This window comes from Humulus lupulus, chromosome 6, assembly GCF_963169125.1.
Source record: "Humulus lupulus chromosome 6, drHumLupu1.1, whole genome shotgun sequence".
NCBI classification, from domain to species: domain Eukaryota; kingdom Viridiplantae; phylum Streptophyta; class Magnoliopsida; order Rosales; family Cannabaceae; genus Humulus; species Humulus lupulus.
Window position 1 is genome coordinate 79,973,402 of NC_084798.1, and position 21,001 is coordinate 79,994,402.

The following is a 21,001-nucleotide window of genomic DNA, read 5'->3' on the forward strand; positions in this document are numbered from 1 at the left end:
CTCATGAATACCAACCACCTTTCTACTTGTAGCTAATCTAGAAGTGGGCCACTGATAGTTGTTGTTGGATATCCTATCAAGGATTTCATATGCCTCATTATAGGACTTAGCAAGAAGAGCCCCATTTGCCGAAGCATCAACTACCATTCTAGTATGGGTGTTTAGACCATTATAAAATGTCTCCATCTGGATGCAATGAGAAATTCCATGATGAGGGCATTTGCGCAACAACTCCTTAAACCGCTCCCATGCCTCATATAAATATTCTTCATCAAGTTGCTGAAATGAAGTAATCTCATTGCGGAGCTTGGCATTTTTAGTGGGAGGGAAGTACTTCATAAAAAACTGCTCAACCAACTCTTTCCAAGTAGTCACAGAATCAGATGGCAAATAGTTCAACCAAGCTCTCGCTCTGTCTCTCAAGGAGTATGGGAACAACTTCAGTCTTAAGGAATCTTCCGTAACTCCGGGCAGCTTGAACGAATCACTCACTTCAATGAACAATCGAAGATGAAGGTGAGGATCTTCTGTTGGCATCCCACTGAACTGGCCTACAATTTGAAGTATTTGGAACATGACTGGCTTCAATTCAAACTGTGCGACCTGAATTTCTGGTCCAACGATGCCCAGATTGAGCTCATTGAAGAGAGGGAGAGCATATTGTCTATTAGCACGATCTTTGTCATCAGCCACAACTGCATTTTGCCCATTATTGGTAGCTACTCCCCCTTGAACTACTCTTTCTTGCAGCTCCTACTTGATTTGCTGCCCTCCGAGCGACTTCCTATTGAGCTCCTTGCTCAACATCCATCATCACTACTCCCCTTTTTTCATTTTTGTATCTTTCACCTTCTTCTAAATGTACGCTCGATTTCTAGATCGATGGGAAGTTGTTGACGCCGCTTTTCGACAACTTAAATAGTAGAGCAATTAAACAATAAAATATTGGAGCAAATGAATAAAGAGGAACACAAGAGGATTTTTACGTGGTTCAGCAATTAACTCTGCCTATTCCACGAGTCTATATTATTAAGAGTTGGGAATTTTCTAGAAACTTTTCAGAGAAGTGTTGTCCAGAATTTCCCCTCCAGAAATTAGAAATTGATCCTTTACAAAAGGATTTTCCTTCTCTATTTATAGAGAAGGTTGCAGAATTCATTCCCACATATTTCGGGAAGATATTCTGTAAATCAATTAACATAATGCTATTAAATGCATTATCTCCTACATACACAGAAATGTCCCATGAAGATCGGGAACAGATAACAGATTAAATGATATCCCTTAAATATTGGGATTGTACAACAATAAACATGTTCACACGTAATGGGTTATCCTAGATGATTCATCAAATCTTCGAGATCAACAATTGGCATTGAGTCTGTCGAGACTATGAGTCAATCACAAGCTCGCCACCCAACTTCGCACTATGCTCGAGACAAGTAGATGCTGACGAGGCTATCGCATCCGAGCTTGCACTTTCCGAGCTTGAGCTATCTCGCCTGAAGGCAATCGGTGAAAAATATATTTAAGTGTCATGTTGTTGCGAGCTCAGAGAATACTTGAAGCTATACATCCTCGAGGTCGTTATTTACTTTAAAGAAGTTCGACGGTTGGACCATATGTTCACCGTATGTATTTCGAGCTCACTCCTGATGAGCCCAGTTTTTGAGGTCATAACTTCTTATCTCGAAATCTGGGTGTAACATTTTGCCCCCTCAAAAGTATCATTTCGAATCCCATGAGAAGGAAACTTTTGAACTGCCTTTCTTGGAAACTGTACCATTAATTGCACTCGAGTGTAGACACGTGTCAGCCAGGTATTGGATGATCAGAGTACTTGAGTGTCTTTTACACCATGCGCACGTCCATCCACCTACCAATTTTATGGCGCCACCCTTCTATTTTTCCCTGACCATTCAATCAGATATCGAAATTGGCCAATGGTCTAGGTCATTTCTTCGTTTGGCATCCTTTGGGCCTATAAATACGCCCATCGTCTTCTTCATTTCAATTTTACGCTTTCAAGTTTTCAAAGAAAAGGGAAGAACAAAAACCCATAACTTAAAACTCATTCTACTATTGTATGTTCTCCAAGCTGAGGAAACAAAGCACCGTTGGCCTGTTCGACTCTGTGGTATCATTTTTGCAACCTCTCCTTTGGTCATCGATTTCTTTGTACCCACTAGCCACACTGTGTAAGTATCTATTCTATGTTCATGTACATTCTGTTTTTCCATGCATGTTTATTGTTGTAGTAGCATTTGGACACCAGCTTTTAGTATTAGAATGCTTTAGTCAATGTCGTGTAATTTTTAGGCTCTTCTATTGTTAAGATTTTCCAAACCCAGATTTTTGCATAAATGATGCTAATATGGCCTTTACTGGGTTATCTTGATTTGGACTATCGTTTGTGTAGACCAAGAAACTGGGTACAGGACTAGGGTTTTCAAATTGCACGTTTCCCAAAAATATCACTTTTTTGAGTAACCGTCAACTTTTTCCCTAAAAATCCAGGATTCTAAAAAATAAATTCACTTTTCCCCTTTATGTGGAATACACGCTCCGAGCCTAATCTCGCTTTTTTGACTGAGCTCGATCCATTTTCTCGAGCATTCGAGCTCAGAACGACTTGATTTTTATTCTTAATCTCTTGTTCGTCTGGCCCTCACCCTTTTTCTTTCTTGCTAGATGTCGCAGAATTTGGAAAAGCAGTGGGGGTCAAAACTCGCGATTCCTTACTCACCGGCAACTTCGAGCCTGGAGTCACCTTTTACTCATAATTAGCGCTTGATTCGGGAGCACAAACTAAGGTGTGAGCAAGAAGACACTCGAGCTCACTTTCAACGCCAAATCGACGAGGTCGAGGAGAAAAAGAGGAAAAAACTTAGGGTCGCGATCTATCCAGACCCGGACCCCGAGCCCAAACCGATCCCCCTCGACCCTACTCTTAAAGTGACGGTCGCATTCAAACCGGGCGATCTCAAATTTTCACTGATGGAAGAACCATCAAATCCCCATCTACCTCGCAACCAACCACTATTCCAACCTTGATGGGAAAATTTATTGAGGCCGAGCATTATTGGAGCTCGATTTCTTCACTAGGGCAGATCTCTGACATCTTGGCCCTCCACGGAATTGGATTATCGTGCTCGTTGAGGTGTCGAGCTCCTACCTCCCATGAGCGAAGCTGTCGCGCCCCAAGAGATGGTAATCCCGACAATAAGTTAAAATACGTGGCTTGGAGCCATGAGCACATGAGGGCAGGGGCCTTATTGCCCTTGAAGTCCTTTTTTAAGGACTTTTTAGTTTTTGTCGGGCTCGCTCCCTTCCAACTCAACACCAACTCATACAGGGTTTTGTCAGCCCCGAGGTCACTTTACCATGAGCTAAAGTGGGAAGGACCTTCACCAAAAGAGATTTTGTATCTCTTTTGCTTGAAAAGCAATCCCTCCCAAGCTCGGGGAGGAGATTACTTCTACTATCTCTCGAGCTATCCTCGTGAGAAGAAAATCTTTGAGGACCTACCGAACCATCCTCCCAACTTCAAGGTGGCATTCTTTTGGACAGATGGCCTGGCTCCCTCCAGACACTATTAGTTCAGGTGAATCTGTAATTATACGATCTTTTTTCTTTTTATGCTCGAATTGTTGCTTAGGCTCGAAGCACTCATAATACATTCACTTCTTCAGCCAATTATCATTGACCTACTCCCACTGATGAGATGAAGGAGCACATGGAGACTTTGCTTCAACTCCCTTATGGTAGGCGCTCCCTTTCCTATCTTCTTCATGAAGATAGGCTTCGAGTTTGTTGTCTCCTGGGGAAGGATCAATCCACAAACGACTGGTCCAACAAGAAGTATACCAAGTGGGAGTTTGTGCCTCTCCCAACCGGAAGCCTTCCCCCGAGGTGAAGCTCTAAGGCACGATCCCCAATTTGTCGTCCTAGGAGTCCGTGCTTGGGGAACGAGGCCAATGACGAGGCTTCGAGCTCGAGTGACAAAGGTACGATCATCCTTAGCTCGACTTTATGGTCTACTTCGCTACTTAAGCATAAACCCGACACTCTAATCTTATGCCCAGATGATAGGGACAATTTTTATGTATGGTCCTGGGTAGATGAGAGGGTCCATAGGTTTGATAGCTAGTTAGGGAAATACGATATGATGTATAGTCTGAACGAGGTCTAGGATGGAATAGCCGTCCAATACGGGACAAATGATTATAGGGACCTTTCGAGGTTGAATTCCACATATAGGGAAGGGACTTCCCCTGCCTCTTTCGAAGATGGAGGAATTACGTGGTCCCCGAGCACGAGCTCAGGGGAGAGTAATAGTTAGGTTCCTCGTTACTCGTCCTTTTATTCCTTGACTGTCTGCATTATGCTAACTTTTGGATTCTGATCTCGAGACCGTGCTTGCCAGGGGTGAGGGGGCTAAGAAGAGTAAGTGCCTGAGAGCCTCGTAGAAGTCTGATCAGCCTGCTAAGATCTCAAAGAGGACTGAGAAGACTCCTCCTCCCCCAGCTCCCATTGTTGCGAGCCCGGCCATGGATCCTTCCTCCCAAGTTGATGTGTCCACCACAGATGCTCCTCCTCCGCCTCCTGCCATCAAGATCCTCCCCACGCTCGGCCCTCCTCCGAAGAAACCAGCGACCAAAGGGCGTCTGTTGTCGATTTCTACTCATGGTGATGAGTATGTCGTCGACAATGCTGCCGGGACCCATGGGGCTACATTTGGCTCGGACGTCCTGTCTCGGGTAGGCCAGAACATTAGCAGCTTTGAGGCTCCCTAGTGGAAATATTTGAACAATGCTCGAGACTACAACACCCTTTTTGACAAGAGTGTCGAGCTTGCTGCTGAGGTAACTTCTCTCACATTATTATTCGTTGTTGTTGTGCTTAGTGTATGTTCTAACTTGATTTGTTTGTGTGTCAGTCTCTTACTGCATTTGCTCAGCTAAATTACAAGCTGAACAACGAGATCCACTTGAACATGTCATATGTTCAAGAGGCGAAGGATCTCCAGCTCTAGCTCATAGATGAGTTTAAGGCCAAAAAATCAAAACTGGTGGCTGAGGCCGAGCAGATGAAATCTAGGATAGTAGAGCTCGAGAAGCTAAATGCCAGGCTTGAGGTGTTAGGAGTATATCCTAAAATCATGTAAAAGACATTTATTATTTCGATGAAGAAATAAATACAATGGTTTATTATTGTTATATTTAGATTATTAAATTATTGTTTGAATAATTTTGTAAATATAAAAAAAATTCATATTCATTATTGAGGATGTGATCTTATATTAGTACGAGAGAATTAAGATCACATGAATGAATAAAAATAGTCAACAACAACAAATTGAAGTTATGGAATTCTTTAATTAGGGTTGTAAGTACGGTTTGCTGAGTATCATGTTGATACAAATAATCTAGATTCAGATTATTGATGTGGTAAGACATCTCGGTAAATGTGCTTTATATAATATGATTATATATGACATGGACTGATATGAATAAAAGTCTTTATTCGAAAACCATTTAATAATAAAGACTTGTAATTCATATCATATCTGATGATCATTTATAGATCAACCTAAATCTTGAGTGTTCATAAACTCTTGTTCACGTTTATTAAATCTTTTGATTCATTCGTTAAGGTCTCTTCATAGAATGAGGCTAATGACTTTTATTTTGGAGATTTGATATCATGGATGGTTGGGAACATGAATCAACAATACGGAATTTAATCTTTCCTAACGGATCGTATATTAGTTCCCTTAAGGGTTAATTCTGGAACTGAATGATTTTGAGCTCAAATCTATAATTAGATTATAGATTAATTATTCACTAGTGAATTAATGGTACTTAAGGAATAAGAAGTAAATTAGAAAGGTAAAATGGTAATTCTTCCATTCTAATTTATGAACTAATTAATTAGAGGGTTGAACTATTGTAAGATGGTTATATCAATGGACGAATTAAAATAAGATTTCTGTAAAAGTATATCTATAACATAAAGAGTTCAATTCTGAATTTATAGTGGAGAAACATCAGAATTAATAAATTAACTATAATGATTAAAGAGTTTAATTATTTAGTTTCAATTTATTGGAGCTTAATGTTATAGGTCCATGGTCCCCAAAATGGCTCAAACAAACAATGACAAAGGTAAATACAAAAATGGGCAAAATGACTTATTTGATAAGTAAAATATTTTTCTATGCATCAAACATAATTATTGTATAATTATGTGTAATTAATTAATTATTTGATTTAACAAAAATATAATTAATTTTGAATTAATTTATTTTTGGGATTTTTGGTATTTAAATAATAAGAAAAATTTGGGAAAAATCACATGCCTTCCTTGATATGCATAAGAAGCTCATGGCAGTTTCTTGGTTCCACAATTTTAGTTATTTAAATATTAAATAAATAATGAGATATTGTAATATGATTAAAATATTATTATTTAAACAAAATCTGATAACTGATTAGTTATTTTCAAATTGTTTAAAATAGCTAATATTTTATTTTTAATATATTGGATATATTAAATATAGGATATCAGTTTTTAAGAATGATACTTTTCAGGGATAGAAAATATATCGTGAAATACATTATTGAAATTAAAAAAAAAAAAAGAAAATAACAGATTTTAATTAAATTTATTTCTGTTTTAATTAAAAGGAAAATAAAATAATGATTATTTAAAAGTTTTGTTTTAATTAATCAAGATAATTAGAAAATTGTTTTCTTATTATTATTCTGGACCAACGACACATATCCTACCAAAAGTAAAGTAAAGAAGCCCGATGGAGATCAATGAGGTTTTATTTTATTTTGTTTTAATTTTATAAAGTGGTTGTAAAATTAGAAATACCCAAAAGCACTCGGTTCAACATTTACTGTTTATTTATTTATTTAAATAATTGTCTTCATGTGACTGATAACTGTTCATGCATTTTGTGCCATACATAAAAACCCACACAGTCATTATCATGCATCTCATTGGTAGAAACATGATTATTAGGATTGTCCTATATGTTTATATTAATTGTTTTGCGGAACCAATTGCATATAAATTACTTAGTTTTATTCTTTGAAAACTTGGTAAAATATCACACCGATTTTAAGTCTTTATGACTTAATTTCTTTAAACCAACTTTAATTTAAAATTGTTTTTTTAGTGAAGTTTAGATGAACATAATTGGTATTTTAAAATTAGATATGGACCTAGAAACTCACTTTCTTTCCAATTTTTATTATGTTCATAAAGTTTAAAGACTCTTTAATTAATTAGGTTAAAAACACTTATTTCAAAATAGTGAGTGGGAGAGGGTTGATTTCTTAAACATAACCCGTAGTCTCCATTATTAATATAACACCGTGAGATGTGAATAGCGCCTCGCGACGGCTTTGTTTTCGTCCCCCTAAGGAAGGTGTCTAGACATGTCAATAGCAATGTTATATTTCTTACAAAGATAGGAACTAATGATGTATTTTAGGTTTGACCGACCCTAAGGCGACATGTCCTAAGTTAAGTCATGAACTCCGAAATAATGGGTTACACTCACAAAGTTATGATTAAGTTTTTGCAGTGGATAATCATAACTTGACCAAACTAAGCGGTACTTTAATGTTTAAAAGAGAAAATAATGAGTTATTTTAAGTTTTAAACAATAAAGATAAGAACGTCTTATAAATTCTCTAAGAGTAATTTGACCGATCCTAAGGCAGCACTTTGATTGTTAGAAAGTTTTATCGTGGAAATTAAACTTTATTTTATGTGTTTTAATTGTGCTCATGCATCACATTTAATTTATGAAACTTTGATATTTATTTTTCTAAATATAATAATAATATTTGTATTTTTTTTATTCAGAATATGTCTATCTTTGGTAATACCATCACTGCTTTAATCGCACAAGAAAAATTAACTGGTGATAACTTCATAAAATGGAAATCAAATATGAATCTGTTGTTGGTTAGCGAAAACCACAAGTTTGTCCTAAATGAGGAATGTCCTGAAGAACCTGGTGCCAATGCCCTAAAACATGTTCAAGAAAAATTTGATGCATGGATTCAATCAAATAACAAACCTAAGTGCTATATGCTTGTAAGCATGAGTGATGTCTTACGAACAAAGCATGAATCCAAGGAAACTGCTTTTGAGATACTAGAATCTCTTAAGGAAATGTTTGGGCGCCCATCTGATCAAAGTCGTCATGAGGCTACTAGAACCTACATGAATGCTAAGATGAAGAAAGGTCAATCTGTGCATGAGCATGTTTTGAACATGATTAGTGTACTCCATGAAGCTGAGATGCATGGAGCAGTCATGGATGAAAAGACACAAGTAAGCATTATACTTGAGTCTTTAACTCCTGCTTTTTCTACATTCACAACAAATTATGTCATGAACAAATTAGAATTTAACATGACACAATTGCTGAATGAATTACAAACTTTTGAGTCTTTGAACAAGACGATCTCAAGTCAGGCTGAAGCAAAACCATCTTCTTCTAAGAAGAAAAGGAAAAGCAATAACAATGACTGCAAACCTAAAAAGGACAATCCGAAAAAGGCAAAGAAGTCATCCAAGGCACCCGAGAACAAAAAGAACAATGACCCCAATCAAAAGGCACCCAAAGGAAAGTGTTTCCATTGTAATGTCAATGGTCATTGGAAGAGAAACTGTCCAAAGTATCTCGCCGAGCGGAAAGAGAAAAAGAAAGGAAAATTAGATTTACTTGTACTCGAAGCTTGTATGGCAGGACAAGATAAATTATCATGGATAGTTGATTCTGGTTCCACTAACCATGTTTGTTCTTGTTTGCAAATGCTTGAGTCCACAAAGCAATTGGAGCAAGGAGAGATGACTTTTAGAGTGGGAAGTGGAGCGCTTGTTTCAGCTAAAGCATGTGGAACAGTCCGTTTAAATTTTAAGAACAATTTTCTTGTTTTGAATAATGTTTTATTTATTCCTGAAATTACTAGAAACATTATTTCTTTATCTTTGTTACATGAACAAAAATTTGGCATTTCTTTTAATAATAATATGATTTTTATTTCAAGGAATGGGAACAATATTTGTCATGCAAAACAAAAGGACGGACTGTACATGCTTATCCAATTGAAAAATCGCTCAATAATTCTGAATTATTTAAAGTAGCTATTCCACAAAGTAACAAAAGACAAAAGGTTTCTAAAGAAAATGACACGTATCTTTGGCACTTAAGATTAGGTCATATTAGTCTAGATAGGATAAACCAGTTAACTAAAGATGGACCCTTGAGGGAACTAATAGTTGGAACCCTACCGGTTTGTGAATCATGTTTAGAAGGAAAATTGACTAAACGACCTTTCACTTCGAAGGGAAATAGAGCCAAAGAACCACTAGAGCTTATACATAGTGATGTATGTGGTCCAATTAACATTCAAGCTCGAGGTGGTTATGAATATTTTGTCACATTTACTGACAACTATTCTAGATATGATCATGTTTATCTAATGCTTAAGAAGTCAGAAACTTTTGATAGGTTTAAAGAATTCAAAGCCTTAGCTGAGAAGCAATTAGGTAAATCTTTAAAGACACTCCGATCTGACCGTGGTGGTGAATATTTCGATTCTGAATACAAATATTTCTTGCTGGAGCATGGTATTCTATCCCAACTCACAACACCTGGAACACCACAACAAAACAGAGTTTCAGAGAGAAGAAACCGGACCTTGTTGGACATGGTCAAGTCTATGTTAAGCTACTCTTCACTTCCCTTATCGTTTTGGGGATATGCACTTCAAAAAACTAATCACATTTTGAATGTAGTTCTATCCAAAGCTGTGATAAAGACACCACTAGAATTATGGAATGGAAATAAACCTAGTTCATGACATTTTCATATTTGGGGTTGTCCTGCTCATGTGCTAAGACCTAAATCTGGAAAACTGGATTCAAGGTCTGAAGTGTTTATATTTGTGGGCTATGCTCCAGAAACAAGAGGTGGATATTTCTATAGTCCAAGTGATCAAAAGGTATTTGTTTCGACGAATGCAACCTTTTTAGATTACGACTATATGAAAGATTTTAAACCTCGGAGCAAAGTAGTTTTAGAGGAACTAATGATAGATAAAAATTCATCTCCATCTTCTTCACCAGTTAATGATAAAACAACCAAAGAAATCACAATTCCTAAAAAGGAAAAACCAGTGCAACGTCGTAGTGGGAGGATTGTGAGACAACCTATTCGCTACGAACATGAGGCACACATTCTTGTATCAGATATTGAAAATGACGATCCATTGACTTTTAAAGAAGCAATGGAAGACCCTGATGTTGATAAGTGGCAAGCTTCCATGAATCAAGAAATGGAATCATTGTATTCCAATTCAGTTTGGGACTTGTAGATCTGCCTGACAATGTTAATGCCATTGGATGTAAATGGATCTACAAGAAGAAAAGGGGTGCAGATGGAAAGGTAGAGACTTATAAAGCAAGGCTTGTGGCCAAAGGCTACACACAGAGAGAAGGTGTAGACTATGAAGAAACATTTTCTCCTATGGCCATGCTTAAGTCCATTCACATACTTTTATCCATAGCTGCCGTCTATGATTACGAGATATGGCAAATGGACGTCAAGACAACCTTTCTGAATGGCCAACTTGAGGAAACCATATATATGGAACTACCAAAAGGGTTTATTAAGAAGGATCAAGATGAAAAGGTATGCAAGTTGTTGAAATCCATATATGGATTGAAACAAGCATCAAGATCTTGGAACTTAACATTTGATGAAACTATTAAAACATATGGTTTCGAACAAAATGTTGACGAAGCATGTGTTTATAAATACATCAAATGGAGAGTTATGGTTTTCTTAGTTCTTTATGTTGATGATATCCTACTCATTGGGAATGATGTAGAGACATTATCAAATGTAAAAAAATGGTTGGCTGACAAATTGCAAATGAAAGATTTGGGAGAAGCGAGCTATGTTCTAGGCATTAAAATTCTAAGAGATATAAAGAACAAGCTCTTGGCACTTTCACAAGCAAATTATATTAATAAAGTGCTTGAAAGATTCTCTATGAAAAATTCCAAATTGGGTCAATTGCCGACCAGACATGGAATTACTCTTTGCAAAGATCAGTGTCCAAAGACACCACAAGAGCAAGAGGACATGAGAAAGTATCCATATGCATCAACTGTAGGGAGCCTAATGTATGCAATGTTATGTACTAGACGTGACATATGTTATGCAGTATGGATTTTCAGTCATTATCAATCAAATCTTGGTTTGGAACACTGGATTGTGGTGAAACATATTCTCAAGTATCTTAAGAGAATGAGGAACTATATGCTAGTATATTCGGGTAGTGACCTTGAACCTACTCGATACATTGAATCATATTTTCAATCTGACAAAGATAGTAGAAAGTCTACTTCTGGGTCAGTATTCACTCTTGGTGGTGGAGCAGTTTTCTGGAGAAGCATTAAGCAATCCAGTATAGCTGATTCAACCATGAAGCTGAATACATAGCAGCTTGTGAAGCAGCTAAGGAGGCAGTTTGGCTCAAAAATTTCTACTTCGATCTAGATGTTGTACCAAAAGTGGAGAAACCACTTGTTCTTTACTTTGACAACAGTGGAGTAGTGGCTAATTCTAAAGAACCAAGAAGCCACAAGAGGGGAAAGCATGTAGAGCGCAAATACCACTTAGTCAGAGAAATCATACATAGAGGAGATGTGTCCATTCTGAAAATTGCATCAGAACACAACTTGGCAGACTCGTTTACGAAGACGCTTCCTGCAAAGAAATTCGAGGGTCATGTACGTAATATGGAATTGAGAGAAATGCCTTACTTGCTTTAAGGAGAGGTGGGAGATTGTTAGGAGTATGTCCTAAAAGCATGTAAAAGACATTTATTATTTCGATGAATAAATAAATACAATGGTTTATTATTGTTATATTTAGATTATTAAATTATTGTTTGAATAATTTTGTAAATATCAAAAAAATTTCATATTCATTATTGAGGATGTGATCTTATATTAGTACGAGAGAATTAAGATCACATGAATGAATAAAAATAGTCAGCAACAACAAATTGAAGTTAAGGAATTCTTTAATTGGGGTTGTAAGTACGGTTTGCTGAGTATCATGTTGATACAAATAATCTAGATTCAGATTATTGATGTGGTAAGACATCTCGGTAAATGTGCTTTATATAATATGATTATATATGACATGGATCGATATGAATAAAAGTCTTTATCCAAAAACCATTTAATAATAAAGACTTGTAATTCATATCATATCTGATGATCATTTATAGATCAACCTAAATCCTGATTGTTCATGAACTCATGTTCATGTTTATTAAATCTTTTGATTCATTAGTTAAGGTCTCTTCATAGAATGAGGCTAGTGACTTTTGTTTTGGAGATTTGATATCATGGATGGCTGGGAACATGTATCAACAATACGGAATCCAATCTTTCCTAACGGATCGTATATTAGTTCCCTTAAGGGTTAATTATGGAACTGAATGATTTTGATCTCAAATCTATAATTAGATTATAGACTAATTATTCACTAGTAAATTAATGGTACTTAAGGAATAAGAAATAAATTAGAAAGGTAAAATGGTAATTCTTCCATTCTAATTTATGAACTAATTAATTAGAGGGTTGAACTATTGTAAGATGGTTATATCAATGGACGACTTAAAATAAGATTTCTGCAAAAGTATATCTATAACATAAAGAGTTCAATTCTGAATTTATAGTGGAGAAATATCAGAATTAATAAATAAACTACAATGATTAAAGAGTTTAATTATTTAGTTTCAATTTATTGGAGCTTAATGTTATAGGTCCATGGTCTCCGAAATGGCTCAAACAAACATCGACAAAGTTAAATACAAACAAAAAATGGGCAAAAGGACTTATTTGATAAGTAAAATATTTTTCTATGCATTAAACATAATTATTCTATAATTATGTGTAATTAATTAATTGAGAATCAATTAATTATTTGATTTAACAAAAATATAATTTATTTTAAATTAATTTACTTTTAGGATTTTTGGTATTTAAATAATAAGAAAAATTTGGGAAAAATCACATGCCTTCCTTGGCATGTGGTACACATGTAGCACAGTGCACAATCACTGTGCTACACGCATAAGAAGCTCATGGCAGTTTTTTGGTTCCACAATTTTAGTTATTTAAATATTAAATAAATAATGAGATATTGTAATATGATTAAAATATTATTATTTAAACAAAATCTGATAACTGATTAGTTATTTTCAAATTGTTTAAAATAACTAATATTTTATTTTTAATATATTGGATATATTAAATATAGGATATCCGTTTTTAAGAACGATACTTTTCAGGGATAGAGAATATATCATGAAATCTCTCTGAGAGAAAGAGAAGAGTGATACAAGCATAGGTCACTGTTCTTCACAAACTTAGGTCCAAACTTTATCAGATCTCATATGTTGAGAACATCTAATAAATAGATTTTGCCTATTATTTTGTATAGCGAGCCCACACTCATTCTTTGTGTCCTGAGCACATTTTGGAAGATCTTGGTGTGAGATCTCAAGGATTTTTTCCATACAAAAATATAGCAGCAAGGAAGGACTTGAGGTAATTTTCTATTCATATCTTTGATTCAATATATATATGTATGTGAAGAAGTAGATCTAGAAATCTTAAGGGGTTAAATTAACAATTTTGATTGTTGTTCCGCTGCGTATAATCTTTGATTTGATCTATAAAAACCAACATGAGGAGCATGAGAAGATCAATGCCAAGCTAGAGTAGGAGAAAAAGGCCACCTTCGAGATAATGGAGGTCGAAAAGGCTTGTCTTCTCGAAGAGTTCAAGGAGAGGAAGGACCGAGCAGTTGACTTGGCCATGTATAGGATCTGGGCCAGCAATGCTGATCTCGATACCAGTTTCCTAGGCTCTTTTGAGGAGGAGCTTGTGGCCAGATGGCAAGCTCAGCTTGAAGCGGAGGAGGCTGCTTAGGAGGATGCAGAAAAGGCCAAGGAGGATGGTGAGAAGGCTGAGGAGGATGCTGAGAAGGCTAAAGGGGGCACTCCATCCTCATGAATCTCGATCCTGGGCTGCGTCCCTTTGAGATTTTTTCTAATAGTTTTTATTTCTTGCTTTTTATGCCCTTAGGGCTAAGACAATTTATAGCTCGTAAAAGAGCTGCTTTCTTATGATATTTACAATACCATATTTGACTTTACTTTAATATTTTTGCTTTACATCTCTTAAATCGAATTTTTTTAAGCAATTTGTATTAAAAGTTTGTCCTTATGTCTGTTTATTCACACAAACACGTGGTGGATTTAAGCTCGAGCTTCAATACATTCATGCACAATTTACTCGAAGTATCTGTGTCCGATCACATTACTTGTCAAGGTCAGAACTTACTTTTACCATGCACTCGAAAGTGCTTATATGGTGTGTAAGGTGGGTAGTTTAGTTATATCCTACTTTTCTAGTCACTTTTTCTCATCCTCGGGTAGCTCCGCAAGGTTATGAGGTCGAAACTATCCTTTTTGAAAGATATTCCAGCCTCGATCTCGACTTAATTTGAGGTGGATTTATCTATATTCCATCTTTTTGTCGATTAGTTTTAGCTGGTTTGTTCCAAATCTATTTAGGTCGTGTTTTTGGTTCGTAATCCATACACATATATTCTTGATCTAGTTATATCTAGATCGCGCATTTGGTTATATCCAAATTACCTTGGCTCGCACATTTGGTTACATCCAAACACTTTACTTTTAATGTCCAAATTATTTTAGCTCGCAGATTTGGTTATATCCAAATACTTTCCTTTTAATAATATGGTTATTTTAGTTCGTGCATTTGGTTACATCCAAACACTTTACTTTTAATAATCTGGTTATGTCAAAATTATCTTTGCTCGAGTATTTGGTTATATCCAAACACTTTTATTCTTTTTGTGTATGCTATATTTTTTAATTTTTCAAGCTTACAGTATATATAGCACTAATGCCCCCTTTATATCCTATGAGTGTGACCATAGGTTATTAAATTAAGCGAGTTTGCAAAAGTTACAGCATACTGAAACAAAAATGAACTTTATTCAGAATTGAACAATTTATTAACAAAAGCATAGTAAAGATAAACAAGCACGGTTACATGTGACATCATTCCTACACTATTGATAGTAAGGTCGTAGATGTTCGCCATTCCATGCTCGTGGTACCAATTCCCTGTTTAATCTTGCTAATTTGTAGACGCCAGGTCGGATAACTGACTCAATTTGATAAGGTCCTTCACAATTAGGCCCGAGCACGCCAGTGGCTGGGTCCTGCATGGCTAGGAACACACGCCTCAGCACCAAGTCTCCCAATCCAAATTTCCTTTCCCGAACCTTTTTATTGAAATATCGAGTAGCTTGCTGCTGGTATGCTGCATTTTTTAGCTGAGCCTCATCCCGTCTTTCTTCAATTAGGTCCAAACTTACTTTGAGCTGGGATTGGTTCAAGGTTTGGCCAAAAGCATGGCTACGAATAGTGGGTACTTCGACCTCGATTGGTAGCATAGCCTCGCATCCATATGCCAGAGAAAAGGGGGTATATCCTGTTGAAGTGCGAGCTATGGTCCGATATCCCCACAAAACTTGTGGTAACTCTTCGGGCCATTTTCCCTTTGCTTCTTCCAATTTATTCTTCATGGAACTCTTCAGGGTTTTATTCACAGCTTCGACTTGGCCATTCGCTTGGGGATGAGCCACAGAGGAGAAGTTCTTTATTATACCATTTTTCTCACAAAATTGGTAAATAGTTCACTATCAAACTGAGTAGCATTATCCGATATTATCTTCCTTGGCATTCCATATCGACAGATTATATTTTTTTACCACAAAGTCCAAAAATTTCTTTGAGGTAATTGTTGCCAGAGGTTCGACCTCGGTCCATTTCGTAAAATAATCTACCGTGACTACAGCGTACTTAACTCCATATTTGCCAGTTTGCAATGAGCCTATGAGGTCAATTCCCCAGACCGCAAATGGCTAGGGGGAGGTCATCATAGTTAGCTCGGAAGGTGGAGCTCATGGGATTATAGCGAACCGTTGACACTTATCGTATTTCTTGACGTAATCAAATGATTCTGCTTTGATAGTGGGCCAGAAGTATCCTTGGCATATAATTTTCTTTGATAAGCTATGCCCCCCAGTGTGGTATCCATAGAATCCCTCATGTATCTCTTCTAGGATCTTTTTGGCCTCGGGTGGAGTCACACATCAGAGTAGTGGCATAGAGTATCCTCTCCGATATAGCCTCCCTTCCACAATAGTGTATCTCAGGATCTGATACATCAGTTTTCGAGCCTTGTTTCGTTCTGCTGGGAGAATACTGGTTTCAAGGTACTCAACTATTGGGGTCATCCAGGTTGGCTTGGAGTTGATCATGCAGATGTCTTCCGGTTACGGCTTGCTAATACTGGGTGTCGACAGATGCTTGATTGGCACAACATTCAGCTCGTCGACCTCGGTAGATGTGGAGAGCCTAGCTAGGGCGTCTGCGTTCGAATTTTTCTCTCCGAGAACCTGCTTTCTTGTGTAGAACTCAAAATGTTCGAGAGCTGCTTTTGCATTTTCTAAATATGCAACCCTTTTTGTTCCACGGGCCTGGTATTACCCTAAAATTTGGTTGACCACCAACTGCGAGTCATTGTAGCAATGTATCGCCTTAGCCTTGAGTTCCTTGGCTATTCAAAGTCCTACCATAAGAGATTCGTATTCAACCTCGTTGTTAGATGTTATGAAGTCAAATCTCAAGGAGGAGTGAAATCGGCTTCTAGTTGGAGTGATCAATATAATTCCTGCCCCAGAACCATTTTTCGTTGGAAGACCCATCGACATAAATTTTCCACAGCTCGCGAGCTGGGGTTATAACTTCGTCGTCAGTCAATCCAGTACATTCTACTATGAAGTCTGCCAGGGCCTGTCCTCTTATGGTTGTCCTCGGGTGATAAAGTATCTCGAATTGTCCGAGCTCAACTGCCCATTTTAATAATCAGCTCGAGGCTTCTGGCTTTGATAAGACTTGTCGTAGTGGTTGATCAGTCAACACATGGATGGGGTGTGCATGAAAATAAGGTCGGAGCTTTCGAGATGAGTGAATTAGGCTGATAGCCAATTTCTCCATTAAGGGGTTGTATGTTTTGAGTAGTTGAGTTGCCTTGGAAAGTGTAGAGGGGTTTAAGATGGAGGTAATATTAAACACTTGTGTACAAAAGGTTTCACTTTACCTTTAAAATAAATGTGGGACCAACACAAATTAATCACTTTACCCCCTTAAAATTTGAACCAAACATAGGAATGACTTTAGATTCTCATTCCCACTTTTACTTTACCCTATACCATACACCCCCTAAGGGGTATCTTGATTCTGCCCCCAATAACCTTTTGCTGACATAGTATACTGGCTTTTGTACCTTCTGGCCTTCTCGGACAAGTACGACGCTGATGGCGTTCTCAGTTGTAGCGAGATATAGGTACAAAATTTCTCCTGTGATAGGTTTCGACAAGATAGGAGGCTCCGCGAGGTGCTTCTTGAGCTCCTGAAATGCTAGCTCGCATTCTTTTGTGCATTTAAATTTTTTGCCCCCTCTTAACAGGTTGAAAAATGGAAGACAGCGGTCTGTAGATTTCGAGATAAGCCTACTTAATTCTGCCATCCGTCCAGTCAAACTCTGGACATCTTTATGCTTTCGAGGTGAGGGCATGTCAATTAATGTCTGGGTCTTGTCAAGATTAGCCTCTATTCCCCGTGCGTTCACAATGAAACCCAAGAACTTCCCCGACAATACTCCAAAAGAGCATTTTGGGGGGTTGAGCTTCATGTTGTACTTTCGCAGCACGGTGAAGCATTCTTCAAGGTCGTCCACATGGTTATTGTAATGCTTAGATTTGACCAACATATCATCAACATAAACTTCCATGTTATCACCTATCTGTTTAGAGAACATCATGTTTATGAGTCGTTGGTACATGGCTCTAGCATTCTTGAGCCCGAATGGCATGACGTTGTAGCAGTATTGCCCTTTATCTGTCAAAAAACTTGTATGCTCTTGGTCCGGAGCATGCATGGAAATATGGTTATATCCAGAATAAGTGTCCATGAATGACATAAGTCCATGCCCCACTGTGGCATCTACGAGCTGGTCGATCCGAGGTAGGGGAATGCAGTCCTTAGGACATGCTTTATTGAGGTCTGAGTAGTCGATACAAGTCTGCCATGTTCCATTAGGTTTTGGAACTAGGACCGGGTTGGTGACCCAATCAGGGTAGAAGGCGTCTCGTATGAATCAATTCGCCTTTAACCTATCGACCTCTTCCTTTAGGGCTTTATTCCTATCATCGTCCTGAAGTCTTCATTTCTGTTGCTTCGGGGGGAAGCTCTTGTCAATGTTGAGGGCATGGCTTATCACATTCGAGCTTATCCCCACCATGTCCGAATGTGACCATGCGAATACGTCCTGGTTCTTCCTCAGGAAGCAGATTAATTGCTACTTTGTTTCCTCTGACAGGTTTTTCCCTATCTTCACAGTTTTTGGGGGATCAACCTTTTCGAGCATGATTTCTTCGAGTTCTTCTAGTGGCTCGAGAGTAGCCCTTTCTTCTACTTTTGGATCGATCTCTTCATCTATTTCGAAGACTGTCCCACCCTTATTCTGAATTACGAAAAGTGTTTGTGCACTTGTCCGCTTCTTTCCTCTAATGGAAGATCCACTACTACAAACTCCATCATTTGGGTTGTCGAGACTGGGAAGTCTCCCAAGGTTATGGGGATTTTGATGGATCCCATACAGGAAATCCCTTCTCCTGAAAAGTTGTGCAACATCGTTGCACAGGCCTTTAGGTCGCGAAGTGCGAATCCCATTTTTTCTAAGGTGGCCTTGTAGAGGATATTTACTGAGCTCCTGTTATCAACCAGGACTCAGTGTACCCTCTTGTTTGTGAGATGAAGGGTGATGACCAGCGGGTCTTTGCGAGGAAACTGTACATGAGACACATCGTCCTCAGTAAAAGTTATGGGTTGATGTTGACGGTGAGAACTCGTCAACTAAGTTGAGTTGGAAGAAATTATCAAGTTAGGATCGTCAATAAAAAAGCTATAGAAATCAAAGCAATAACTCAAGAATTATGACAGAATAACAATGGAGAAATCAATCAATCTTTCATTAACTCTCAAGACTTTGCTACAGTAAAACTTCCAACCCCTTTTCAGGTGGTGTTAGAGTTCATTTTATAGTAGGCTCTAATGGCCTTAGGTACATAGTGGTCCAGGAGACCATGGGGTACATAAGTACTATGCCAGGGGAGTGGCTTCAGAGGTTGTGGTCGTACATCCAGTACAGGAGCAGGTGTCAGGAGAATGCCTCCACTACTTGTCTGTACCCATGCCTGATGAGTGGTGGCAGGCATAGTGGCGCAGGAGGTAATGATGTCGGCTCTGACCTTTGGCCGTAGACGTACGGACCATGACTCTTATCCCAGCAGTCCCACTGGCACTGGTATCCGTACTCAGTACTAGGTAATACAAGTACGTCCCATTCGACTCGTACTGGAGCCTCTAAGCATAGTGGTCTCAAGGTGTAAGGAATGGGACCCTTGGTGTGTGTTATGGTCCTGGCGTGAGGTGGAGATCTTGGGTCCTTGGCACGAGATGCCTGAAGCCTTCCGAGGTCACTCACGAGTCTGGTTGATAGGCATGTGGCCTTGATGGATGTCTAAGGATGCGTAGCGAGACGCCCTCCTTGCGACCCCCTTGGTGACTCAGCTCCCTAGCAGCTCACGAGGCCCCCCTCCTCTCGCGAGGCCACACTTGGCTGAGGCCACGCGAGGCCATCCTTGGGCGAGGCCATGCGAGGCCACGTGAGGCTGTGCTTGGGCGAGGCCATGCGAGGCCATACTCGATGAGGCCATGTGAGGCCACACTTGGCTGAGGCCACACGAGGCCATACTTAGGCGAGGCCACGTGAGGCCATGCGAGGCCACGTGAGGCTGTGCTTGGGCGAGGCCATGCGAGGCCATACTCGGCGAGGCCATGTGAGGCCACACTTGGCTGAGGCCACGCGAGGCCATACTTAGGTGAGGCCATGAGAGGCCATCCTTGGGCGAGGCCATGCGAGGCTGTGCTTGGGCGAGGCCATGCTTGGCGAGGCCATGTGAGGCCACACTTGGCTGAGGCCACGCGAGGCCATACTTGGGCGAGGCCATGCGAGGCCACATTTGGGGCCATGGGCACGACGCCGAGAGGCTCCAGCGAGACCACGGGTGCGACGCCGAGATGCTTCAGCGAGGCCACGAGTGCGACGCCGTGGGCACTCCAGCGAGGCCATGGGCGCGACGCCGAGGGCACTCCCGCGGGGCTGTGTGGGCTTGGACGCGAGCCTATAGGTGATGGGGCGTGAGCCTATGTGCGCGAGATCACCTTGCGCGGCATGATCCTAGGCCTGCTAGGCCATTGCGAGAAGGTGACGGCTCGATCGCCTCGTGGCTCAAGTAGGCACTTGGGCCTCCGAGGGACCTTAGCGCCTGTCCTAGTTCTTTTATGGGCGCGGAATATTGGGCGTCCACACTTGCCCCCCCACTCTAGGAGAGGACCTTTAGGTGCTCTTGTAGACTATTCACCTTAGTTCCTATAAATAGGCCCTCATACATGGCCTAAAATCTTCACTTCACTTCTTTGGCTTATTGGTTTGGAGAGCCCTTCCTTTTTCAAGAGGTAAGGGGTTCAATCCTCCACAACCCCATTTTTGCCATAGTTTCATTTGTTTTATTTTTCACTTCATTTCATTTTTTTTTTTACATATGAGCTAATTTCTTGGTGTGTCTATTTTGTGACTAACACATCTTTCTGGTCCATTCTTGCAGACGCGCATTTTCGACCCTTTGGTGCTTTTCGCTCCTCGACCTCTTTTTGACCCC

General features: G+C 39.0%; 1 non-coding gene across 1 annotated transcript; it reads left to right on the forward strand.

Annotated features, from left to right (window-relative positions):
* The first annotated feature begins 202 nt into the window (after positions 1–202).
* LOC133787242 (small nucleolar RNA R71) lies at positions 203–309 on the forward strand. The gene has a single exon (XR_009872274.1). It is a non-coding gene; the product is annotated as a small nucleolar RNA R71 (small nucleolar RNA).
* The last annotated feature ends 20,692 nt before the right edge of the window (positions 310–21,001 follow it).